General features: G+C 36.5%; 1 non-coding gene across 1 annotated transcript; it reads left to right on the forward strand.

The window, feature by feature from the left end:
- The first annotated feature begins 1,290 nt into the window (after positions 1 to 1,290).
- LOC148576033 (small nucleolar RNA R71) lies at positions 1,291 to 1,398 on the forward strand. Its single transcript, XR_015904026.1, has one exon. It is a non-coding gene; the product is annotated as a small nucleolar RNA R71 (small nucleolar RNA).
- Positions 1,399 to 12,838: the final 11,440 nt, after the last annotated feature.

Consider the following 12,838-nt stretch of genomic DNA (forward strand, 5'->3'; position numbering starts at 1 on the left):
CTTTGAATTGTCTGCCATCTCCAGTGAGATTCTTGCAGCTTGTACCTCAATGATCCCTAGCTTCTCCATTACAGAGAGAGGCATGATGTTTATGCTTGACCCTAGGTCACACAGAGCCTTCTCAAAGGTCATGGTGCCTATGGTACAAGGTATTAAGAACTTTCCAGGATCTTGTCTCTTCAGAGGTAATTTCTGCCTAGTCAAGTTATCCAGTTCTTTGATGAGCAATGGAGGTGCATCCTCCCAAGTCTCATTATCAAACAACCTGGCATTTAGCTTCATGATTGCTCCAAGGTACTTAGCAACTTGCTCTTTAGTAACATCTTCATCCTCTTCAGAGGAAGAATACTCATCAGAGCTCATAAATGGCAGAAGTAAATTCAATGGAATCTCTATGGTCTCAGTCTGAGCCTTAGATTCCTATGGTTCCTCATTAGGGAACTCCTTGGAGGTCAGTGGACGTCCATTGAGGTCTTCCTCAGTGGAGATTACTGCCTCTTCCTCCTCTCCAGGTTCGGCCATGTGAGATGTGTTTATGGCCTTGCACTCTCTCTTGGGATTCTCTTCTGTATTGCTTGGGAGAGTACTAGGAGGGAGTTCAGTAATTTTCTTACTCAGCTGACCCACTTGTGCCTCCAAATTTCTAATGGAGGATCTTGTTTCAGTCATGAAACTTTGAGTGGTTTTGATTAGATCAGAGACAATGGTTGCTAAGTCAGAGTGGCTTTGCTTAGAATTCTCTGTCTGTTGCTGAGAAGATGATGGAAAAGGTTTGCTATTGCTAAACCTGTTTCTTCCACCATTATTGTTGTTGAAACCTTGTTGAGGTCTCTGTTGATCCTTCCATGAGAGACTTGGATGATTTCTCCATGAAGGATTATAGGTGTTTCCATAGGGTTCTCCCATGTAATTCACCTCTTCCATTGCTGGGTTCTCAGGATCATAAGCTTCTTCTTCAGAGGAAGCTTCCTTAGTACTGCCTGTTGCTGCTTGCATTTCAGACAGACTCTGAGAAATCATATTGACTTGTTGGGTCAATATTTTATTCTGAGCCAATATGGCATTCAGAGTATCAATCTCAAGAACTCCTTTCTTCTGATTTGTCCCATTATTCACAGGATTCCTTTCAGAAGTATACATGAATTGGTTATTTACAACCATTTCAATGAGTTTCTGAGCTTCTGCAGGCGTCTTCTTCAGATGAAGAGATCCTCCAGCAGAGCTATCCAATGACATCTTGGATAGTTCAGACAGACCATCATAGAAAATTCCTATGATGTTTCACTCAGAAAGCATGTCAGAAGGACATCTTCTGATTAATTGCTTGTATCTTTCCCAAGCTTCATAGAGGGATTCACCTTCCTTCTGTCTGAAGGTTTGAACTTCCACTGTAAGCTTGCTCAATTTTTGAGGTGGAAAGAACTTTGCCAAGAAGGCATTGACTAGCTTTTCCCAAGAGTTCAGGCTTTCTTTAGGTTGTGAGTCCAACCATGTCCTAGCTCTGTCTCTTACAGCAAAAGAAAAAAGCATAAGTCTGTAGATTTCAGGGTCAACCCCATTGGTCTTGACGGTGTCATAGATTTGCAAGAATTCAGCTAAGAACTGATGAGGATCTTCCAATGAAAATCCATGAAACTTGCAATTCTGTATCATTAGAGAAACTAATTGAGGCTTAAGCTCAAAGTTGTTTGCTCCAATGGCAGGGATTGAGATGCTTCTCCCATAGAAGTCGGGAGTAGGTGCAGTAAAGTCACCAAGCACCTTCCTTGCATTGTTGGCATTGTTGTTTTCGGCTGCCATGGTTTCTTCTTCCTTGAAGAGCTCTGTTAGGCCCTCTAAAGAGAATTATGCTTTAGCTTCTCTTAGCTTTCTCTTCAAGGTCCTTTCAGGTTCAGGATCAGCTTGAACAAGTATGCCTTTATCTTTGTTCCTGCTCATATGAAAGAGAAGAGAACAAGAAAGTAGGGAATCCTCTATGTCACAATATAGAGATTCCTTGAGGTGTCAGAGGAAAAGAAGAATAAAAGGAGGAGGTAGATTGAAGAGAATTCGAACATATAAAGAAGGAGGGAGTTCGAATTGTTCCTTGAGGAGGAGTGTTAGTCCTTTAAATAGAAGGTTGTGAGAAGAGGGGAAGAATTTTCGAAAATAAATTAAAAAGATTTTGAAATAATTAAAAGAAATTTTGAAAATTTGATTGAGATTTTCGAAAATTAAGATTGGGAAATAAATTAAGTAATCTTTGAAAAAATTTTGAAATTAGAAATTAAAAAGATATGATTGAGAGTTAATTTTGAAAAAGATGTGATTGAAAAGATATGATTGAGAAGATATGATTGAAAATCAAACTAAAAAGAGAAAGTTTTAAAATTAAAGTTGATTACTTGACTAACAAGAAATTAGAAGATATGATTCTTAAAATTTAAAATTTGATCCTTTCTTAATAGGCAAGTAACAACTTGAAAATTTTGAAGTAAATCATTAATTTTAGCAAGGATTTTCGAAAATAATAAAAGAAATGGAAAGAAATTGATTTTGAAAAGATATGATTGAAAAGATATGATTTGAAAAAGATTTGATTTTGAAAATTTGAAAAAAAATCTGAATTAAAAACAAAATCTTCCCTGTAGTGTCATCCTGGCATTAAACGCCCAGAATGGCATCCATTCTCGCGTTTAACGCCCAAAATCCTACCTCTTTGGGCGTTAAACGCCCAGCCAGGTACCCTGGCTGGCGTTTAAACACCAGTTTTCCTTCTTCACTGGGCGTTTTGAACGCCCAGCTTTTTCTGTTTGATTCCTCTGCTGAATGTTCTGAATCTTCAATTCTCTGTATTATTAGCTTGAAAAGACATAGTTTTGAAAATATTTTTGAATTTTTGATGATGAGAAATAATAAAAAATGCAACTAAGATCAAATAAACAATGCATAGAGGACACCAAACTTAAAAATTTTCATATAGGAGACACTAACAAATTGAGAATGCATATGAGAAACAACAAAACACACAAAACAAGAGAATTTAAAGATCAGAGCAATGAAATCATCAAGAACAACTTGAAGATCAATGAAGAACAATATGTATAAATTCGAAAAATAAAAGAAGAAGAAAGTCATGCAATTGACACCAAACTTAAAAATTGATACTAGACTCAAACAAGAAACATAAAATATTTTTTATTTTTATGGTTTTATAAATTTTTTTGTGATTTTCGAAACTTATATGGAAAAGAAAATAAAAAGATTCAAAACTTTTAATAAGAATTCCAGGAATCATGCAATGTTAGTCTAAAGCTTCAGTCTAAAAAGATTAGACATGTTTGGCCAAGCTTCAGCAGGACATTACATTCAGCAGCTAAATTGATGAGAATCAATCAGCTTTTGTGATGCTAAGAACATCACCTTGAAACTCTAGAATTCATTATTAAAAATTCTGAAAAGTACCTAATCTAAGCAACAAGATGAACCGTTAGTTGTCCAAACTCGAACAATCTCCAGCAACGGCGCCAAAAACTTGGTGCACGAAATTGTGATCATCAACAATGGCGCCAAAGGACTTGGAGCTCTTAAACATGAATCACACTTTGTCACAATTCCGCACAACTAACCAGCAAGTGCACTGGGTCGTCCAAGTAATAAACCTTACGTGTGTAAGGGTCGATCCCACGGAGACTGTCGGCTTGAAGCAAGCTATGGTCACCTTGTAAATCTCAGTCAGGCTAATTCAGATGGTGATGGAGATTTGATAATTAAAAGATAAATAAAACATAAAATAAAGATAGAGATACTTATGTAATTCTTTGGTTGGAATTTCAGATAAGCGTATGAAGATGCTTTGTTCCTCCTGAACCTCTGCTTTCCTATTGCCTTCTTCCAATCATTCATACTCCTTTCCATGGCAAGCTTTATGTTGGGCATCACTGTTGTCAATGGCTACTTCCCGTCCTCTCAGTGAAAACGTTCCAAATGCGCTGTCACCGCACGGCTAATCATCTGTCGGTTCTCGATCATGTCGGAATAGGATCTATTGATCCTTTTGCGTCTGTCACACGCCCCACAATCGCGAGTTTGAAGCTCGTCACAGTCATCCCTTCCCAGATCCTACTCGGAATACCACAAACAAGGTTTAGACTTTCTGGATCTCAAGAATGACCGCCAATAATTCTAGCCTATACCACGAAGGTTCCAATCTTAGATTAGAAACCTAAGAGATACGCATTCAAGCCATTGCTAGTAGAACAAAGGTGGTTGTCAGGCACATGTTCATAGGTAAGAATGATGATGAGTGTCACAGATCATCACATCCATCAAGTTGAAGAACGAATGAATATCTTGGAGAAGAAATAGACTTGAGTTGAATAGAAAAACAATAGTACTTTGTATTAATTCTTGAAGAACAGCAGAGCTCCACACCTTAATCTATGGTGTGTAGAAACTCCACCGTTGAAAATACATAAGAACAAGGTCTAGGCATGGCCGAATGGCCAGCCTCCAAACATGTCTAAGATAGCATAAGACCTATCAAAGATCGATAGTATGAAAATACAATAGCAAAAGGTCCTATTTATAGAAAACTAGTAGCCTAGGGTTTACAGAAATAAGTAATTAATGCAGAAATCTTCATCCGGGCCCACTTGGTGTGTGCTTGGGCTGAGCATTGAAGCTTCCATGTGTAGAGACTTTTCTTGGAGTTAAACGCCAGCTTTTGTGCCAGTTTGGGCGTTTAACTCTAGCTTTTGTGCCAGTAGTTAAACGCCAGAATTCTTGAGCTGACTTGGAACGCCTGTTTGGGCCATCAAATCTTGGGCAAAGTATGGACTATTATATATTGTTGGAAAGCCCAGAACGTCTATTTTCCAACGCAATTGAGAGCACGCCAATTGGGCTTCTGTAGCTCCAAAAAATCCACTTTGAGTGCAGGGAGGTCAGAATCCAACAGCATCTGCAGTCCTTTTTTAGCCTCTTAATCAGATTTTTGCTCAGGTCCCTCAATTTCAGCCAGAAAATACCTGAAATCACAGAAAAACACACAAACTCATAGTAAAGTCCGGAAGAGTGATTTTTATTTAAAAAATAATAAAAATATAATAAAAACTAATTAAAATATACTAAAAACATACTAAAAAGAATGCCAAAAAGCGTATAAATTATCCGCTCATCAGTGAGTCAATTTGAAGCTTGGAAGGAAAAGCTTGAAATTTGCAACATTAAGATATGGGTTTAAGTTTCGGGTAAATACCATGTAATGTGACATGAAGTTCTAGGCTAGTGGCCTTAGGATTATTGTTGAGTTGTTGTGATTGATTGTTTGGTTTAATGAAAATTGTAATTTGTTGGATGATGAGTAGATAATTTATACCCTTTTTGGCATTGCTTTTAGGTAGTTTTTAGTATATTTTAGTTACTTTTTATTATATTTTTATTAGTTTTTATTCAAAAATCACATTTTTGGGCTTTACTATGAGTTTGTGTATTTTTCTGTAATTTCAGGTAATTTCTGGCTGAAATTGAGGGACCTGAGCAAAAATCTGATTCAGAGGCTGAAAAAGGACTGCAGATGCTGTTGGATTCTGACCCTCCTGCACTCGAAATAGATTTTCTGGAGCTAAAGAGGCCCAATTGGCACGCTCTCAATTGCGTTGGAAAGTAGACATCCTGGGCTTTCTATCAATATATAATAATCCATACTTTGCTCGAGATTTGATGGCCCAAACCAGCGTCTAAATTCAGCCTAAAACTTTATGGCATAAAACGCCAGAACTGGCACCTTTTTCGGTGTTAAACGCCCATTCTGGCACCTGGGGTGGCATTTAACGCCAACTTTGGGCATATGAACGTGAAATCTTGAAAGCTCATCCCAGGCACACACCAAGTGGGTCCCAGAAGTGGAATTCTGCACTATCTGCACTTAGTTACTCATTTTCTGAAAACCTAAGTTACTAGTTTAGTATAAAAACTACTTTTAGAGATTTATTTTGAAACTTATGACATTTTTACACTTCATATTGTATTTTTAACGGCATGAGTCTCTAAATCCCATGGTTGGGGGTGAGGAGCTCTGCTGTGTTTCAATAGATTAATGCAATTACTACTATTTTCCATTCAATCACGCTTGATTCTATTCTAAGATACTCATTCGTACTTCAATCTGGAGAAGATGATGATCCGTGACACTCATCATTATTCTCAAATCTATGAATGCGTGCCTGACAGCCACTCCCGTTCTATTTGAGCTCAACGTAGTCATTGGGCGACAGCTTGAGTGCGTATCTCTTGGGTCTTTGATCCACGGATTGAATCTGTGAGATCAGAACCTTCGTGGTAGATGCTAGAACCAATTGACAGCATTCCTGAGATCCGAAAAGTCTAAACCTTGTCTGTGGTATTCCGAGTAGGATCTGAAAGGGGATGATTGTGACGAGCTTCAAACTTGTGAATGTTGGGCGCAGTGACAATGTGCAAAAGGATAATGGTCCTATTCCGACGCTAGTGAGAACCGACAGATGATTAGCCGTGCGGTGACAGTGCTTAGTATTTTTCATCCGAGAGGATCATACAGTCTGCCATGGAAGGAAGCCATGCGTGTTTGGAGAAGAAGACAGTAGGAAAGTAGAGATTCAGATGACAGAGCATCTCCAGAACCTCAACCTGTTTCTCATTACTGAATCACAAGTACCATTTATTTCATGTTATTTACTTTTCATAAATACAATCACTCTTATTATTAATCTTCTGACTAAGATTTACAAAATAATCATAGCTTGCTTCAAGCCAACAATCTCCGTGGGATCGACCCTTACTCACGTAAGGTATTACTTGGACGACCCAGTGCACTTGCTGGTTAGTTGTGCGGAGTTGTGAAAGGTGTGATTCACAATTTCATGTACCATTGGATAATTGCATGATTTAATTGGTTGTGATATTGTGAATTGGATGGTGTTATTGATTATGATGTTGATTTGATGAGAAAATTGGGTCAAAGACCATGATAGGGTGAGGAATCCCTTATTTGGTAAGTGGAGGTAAGTGGTATGAATTGTTATATGCTAATGAGATGATTGATTCTTAGTTGATTCTTAGTTATGAGAGTTTGAAATTGGGAATAAAAATCTAAAATCTGAGAGTTTGCAGAAAAACTAGAATTTTCGGTATGTGTACGAACGCACATGGTTGTATGCATGCACAAGTCAGAATGGGTGTCAAGGGTCGTGCGTACGCACAGGGGTGTGTGCATGCATGAAGAAATTTTACAAGTTTTTTTATACGCACAACTAGTCATGCGTATGCACATGCTCGGATGCACTTCTGATTTGTGCGTACGCACAAGTCCTATTTTCTCATTTAAACTCTATTTTTGACTGTTTGGCTTTTTCGACAAGCTTGTAAACTTTCATAACTCCTGTAATGAGTATAGAGATGGTGGGTTAGAGGGTAGAAAGTGTTGGAAAGAAAATTATTGAGTCGAAATGAGTTAGAAGTGATTGAAGGGATGAATTGATGTGATGGGATGATGGAGATACGTTTGATTGATATGAATACCTCCCTTTGTAGATGCAGTGGTTTGCTCCACTTGTTTCAGGTTGAGATTAGAACTTCCTGAGTAGATTTAGTGGTTCACCCCACTTGTTTCGAGTTGATATTGAAACTCCTCTGGGTTGAGATTGAAACTCCCTGGGTAGATGTAATGGTTCACCCCACTTGCTCCGGGTTGAGATTTGAGACTTTGTTGACCCTCCATCTCAAGATGTGGCCGGACACTTAGACCTTTCCAGATTATTCTCCCAAGATAAGTGAATACCTCTTTGGGATGCGCACACTGAGGGACTGTCCAGGGTTCACTACTGAACATATCAGTTTTGGTTGTATAACCGATAGATGAGCTCATTGGCCATAGGACAGACATGCATCATTTGTATTTGTGTGTATCGATTAGGTGTGCATCTTGTATTTAGCTTGCCTTGTTGAATAATTATATCTATATACTATTTGATCTAATTATTTTTTATCTGTTCTTTCTACTTGTGTATTCCTTGTATTACTTTGTATGTATTTGAACAACTGAGAGATTCCTTTAGCTGGCGGTGGTGATGTTGAGAGTTGTTCCTGATGTTGTGATTGGAGGTTTGTGAAAAATTAAGAATAAATGGATAGATTAGAATCCCTTAGGTAAGTTGTCATTTTCTGGTTTAGTGAGAGCCTTAGGCTTGGATCAATGAAACTTTGAAGATTAAGATTGCCTTGAGAGTTCCTGTTACCTTATATTGTATCGATTCGACACTTTTACCCTTCTGGGAACTTGATGGTTTAGGTTCTCACCTATATATTATTTTTATTTTTCAGATGCAAGTCCCAGCTCTCCTCAGTGAGTGGGAGTTTTATCTGAAAGATGGCGAAGAAGACTTTTTCTTCTGTTTTGGTGTTAGAATCTCTCCTTCTTTTGGAAAAATTTATATGATATATTTATTTTAAAGACTTGCCTTTAGATGCTTATGATGTATTCTTGGAGAGATAGGTTACGTATATAAATTGTTTTACTATTGTAACCCTAGCCGGCTTAATCTTCGCGAGTCGAGACTAGTAGATATTTATATATACTTATATATGTCTCTTTACTCTTATTCTTTCCTTAAGCTTTTGATCTTCTGCTTTCCAACGCACTTATGCATGTTATCGAGTGTGAACGATTGATGAATTGCCATTCATCCAAGGTTTAAATCCTTTTACAGGCTTCTAGTTTGATATTTCTTTCTATACATAAGTAATTATATCTCAGCTTTGTGTCGTAGCACCAAACCCTCATTGAATTATGACTTAAGCATAAGGCTCTCAAGGGTTGGGTGTTACAATCAGCCATCAAGTCAAAATTTGTTATTTTTAAAGCAGGAACTTGTACATTTGCATTTGTTGTTTAAAACTACTTTAGAAAAATGGATATTCCAAATTTTGCCATGGTTGATGCACCAATTGTTAACTATCATACATTGCTAATTCAGAGCTGTTCAGCTCCTAAATTTCTAGAATTTGAAATTTCCTTGTTGACTTGTATTTTGCTTCATAGAAATTTGCATCACTGGTGACTTGATGTTAACTCTTATGTAAATCCTATGAATAGTTTGAGTATATTGTATTTGTGCAAGAATGACATTAGATTGGTATCTTATTCATGGACCACTAGACTTTTTTATGGCTGGCTACTTCACTCTCTCAACTAGAAAATCAAGTGAAGCATGGATCATCTAGGATAAGTTTTAGTTTTCTACTGGTCTTTTTGAGAATAACATGCATGGTTGGCCTTTTTGACCCAATAACATTCTTTTATTCTCTTCATAGGTCATGCCTGCTATGGTTAATGTTATGAAGAAAGATGCAGCCATAGTAACCTTAGTTAAACCATAATTTGAAGCTCGTAGGTCTCAGGCAATTTTTTTTATATTGCCAACTGTAATTTTTATGGCTAAATATTCTCAACTTGGTTAAACTAAAATGCAATTAGGGTAGGAGTAGGATCTTGTAGGAGAACTTTTTCTTTTTATCCTTTTATCTCTACTCGTCGTGTTACTGTTGTCTATTTGGTGAACTAAGATATGCCCTACAATTTGGACCAGTTTATTTAGATAATTTTCAGAGATTTTGATAGGAGCAAGGAGTGTAAAGTGTTACTTAGATATGGTTTGCATGGTCTCTTTAGATTGAGTGGAATGTTCTAATTTGTAAGGAAATATCTTTTCTTAGATTTGTTATTATGATGACATTTCTCTGGTAGTTAGCATATGGATTAATTGGATTCTATCAAGGTTTCCTTTTTAGACATCTTGGAGTAAATACAAGAGCCCTTGGTCTATTTGATCCTTCAATAATAATATATTCAAAGAAATTGACTAAAATTTCATTCTTTTCAAAACATGTTACCAATATTATGTTGAGTTAGCTCCATTATATCAGTGTATTCAACAGATCTCCTATCTAGAATTGAAGGAGCATTATAATTACTGAGCTAATCAATCCACCTTTTTTATTTCAATATCTGTAATAGCAAACAAATGTTATATTGATCTCGGTAAGTACTTTGGTCTCTTAACCAATGGTGTTGGTTCAAGTCTTGGGTATACAAAGAAGGAATATTTTAGGGGGGGAAATTGGACACAAACTTCCCCCAATTCTCTTTATATATAGAAAAATTAGATGCAAGCAAGAAGCAACCGAGTTATATTTTTAATAAGTTAACTATCATTGTTGATGATGTTGCAACTATTTGCTATACAAGTGGTACAACTAGAACCCCAAAGATAATTAGGTTCTTGCCAAATTACTATTTTTTGTTTATGGTAGATGTTGTGTACATAAAATACTTTCCTCGGTAATGGTCACTTTATAGAACATTTTTCATTTATCTTTCTGCTAAACGGATTCTCTTCAGGGGGCTATCTTGACCCATGCAAACTTCATTGCAAAAGTTCTATAGAAGATTTGGAGCAGAACAACTTGGCCTTATTAATTGAATGTGAAAAGCATGGTGAGGCATCTAAATTTTTTGATGAAGTTATTTCAGAGTTGGATAGTGAAAATCTTATGCAACTGATGGAGGTAGAGTTTTGTTACATGAAATTAGAAAGTTCAAAATGTGTATTCATCAAGTTTGTGGGGCTCTTCAGATTGATCCAGATTTTGAGCATGATAAAGGTAACAAGCAAGGGGAAATACCAATATTGCATATTTTGGCAGCATTGAGGGATTGAAAAGTTCTGTTGTGAGAAGCCAAGAGGAGAAGCAACAGTTACTTGTTGAGAATTCTGTCCTCAAATCTTTACTTTGTTAACATCAGTCTAAGGGAGAAAAATTGGAGTCAGAGAAAAAGACACTGAATCAAGAGCCTGAGCGCAAGAGAGAACATAATACTATGCTGCAGAAAGACAAGGTTGAACTTCAGGAGATGAACAAGCAACTAAATTCTGAAGTAACCCATGGAGAAGAAAAAGAGAATACATTGAAGGCAAAATTAGCAGTTCTGCATGTGGAGGTGGTAGATTCACAGAAAGCAAATCAAGTGCTTCAAAAAAATAGTAAGTTGCTTGAAGACAAAAAATTTACTTAAATGTCCTTAAGTAACCCTAATTCATCCTATTAAGAATTATTATATTATTTTGTTAGAAATTTTTATTCTCATTTCATTTTATTTTATATGTTGAAAATTGTGTACATGTTGATTATGTTAAATTTGTATTTAGATTATATTTAATTGATACATTTGGTTGAATTGTATTAAATTTTATTTTGGTTGTGTTAATTTTTTTAATAAAAAATATTAAAACTTAATATCCATACGCATATATTGTTGGTGGGTCTCCAACCTCAAGTAGGACCCACAACTTTTTAAAACAAAAAGAAAAAAAAGAAAATAAATAAAATAATGAAAAGAAAGTGGCATATAAGCCACGAGAGAGACAGGAAGCACGAAGCTTCATTTTTGAATGAAAAGGAAAACCGGCGTCGAGGGAGAAGAAGAAAAATTTGGGAAAAAAAGGGCAAGCTACCTTGATCACATTGACCTAGTAAACTTGCTCTATTTCTTATGAAATTTATTATGTTATTCCTGGTGTCACTACTAGAAAAATATGTTTTAGCGACAAACTTTTAGCGGCAATAACATAATTGCCATTAATTCTTTAATTTAAATTATAATTTTGTGACAATTATATATTTGTCATTATGGATATATATTATAATGGCAATTGTCTTTATTGCCACTAATAAATATAAGAAAAGTTCTTTTTAGTAAAACAATTTTAGTGGCCATACAATTATAGCTAGTATTGTTATCATTAAAATAAATTTTTATAACAATTGCCATATAGAATGAGCTATTACTTGCCCTTCTTGAAATTTGGTGTAAAAGGTATTGATTCAGGTATTCAGAGAGAAAGACCTAGCTTATGTTGAAGATGAAGAATGGTCTCAATGCCAAAACCCTAAGCTCGTCGTAGCCATTGCTGCCGCCATCGCCACCGCCGTCGAGCAAAGGCGCCTCCTCCACCAACGCATCTCTAGATCTGGCAGAAATGCCCAAACCAAACCCCTGAGTTCGATCGAGAAAAAGCGCCTCTTCGCAAGCGATGCTGTCGCTGCATTCGGCTCTGCCATTTCCTCCTCTTCACAACACTGCTCCTCCGCCGCTTGCACCGCCACCGGTCTTGCGCGTAGGCGCACAAGATCGTCGTTGCCGGTAGATCTTCTCCCTTTATTTTTTCGATTTTCTGATTTTCATTTTATATTTTTGCTAATTCTGAAATTTAGCAGGATTTTGTTGTTGTTGTAGACGTTGCCGTCGCCAACGGTTGTTGCTGCTCCTCTGTTTATCTTTGGTGACCAAACTTGTTGCTCATTGTTCATTGCTACTATGCTCCTCTGTTTTTCTCTGGTCACGATCGCTACTTCTCCCTCTTGACATATTTTTCAGTTGTTGAATTTTCATTTTGCTCAATTAATTGTGTAGTTTGAATATTCAGAAGCCTGAGTTTTCATTTTTGGTTTTATCTTCTTTTGTGGAATTTGACAGAAGAGAGTTCATAGAGACATTTCCTGTTTGTCATTATTGAAAGGTAATTTTTTCAACATTCTATTGTATTATGGTGTACATAGGGAGGTATAGGGTGTTCATTACTTTATTTGATAACAGTCACAGAAGTGTGAAGTTGTAGGTTTCTATTTCCTGTGAATGCTAAGTAATGTAAATAGGTTTCATGGTTTGGATTATAGGAATTATCAAAGTAAAATGTTGTTGTTTTGGGCATAAAAAATACCCTTATTCAAGAAGTGAGACTCAAAGAAGAAGAAACCCCTG

Source organism: Arachis ipaensis, chromosome B1, assembly GCF_059453495.1.
Source record: "Arachis ipaensis isolate K30076 ecotype BB chromosome B1, ASM5945349v1, whole genome shotgun sequence".
NCBI lineage: Eukaryota > Viridiplantae > Streptophyta > Magnoliopsida > Fabales > Fabaceae > Arachis > Arachis ipaensis.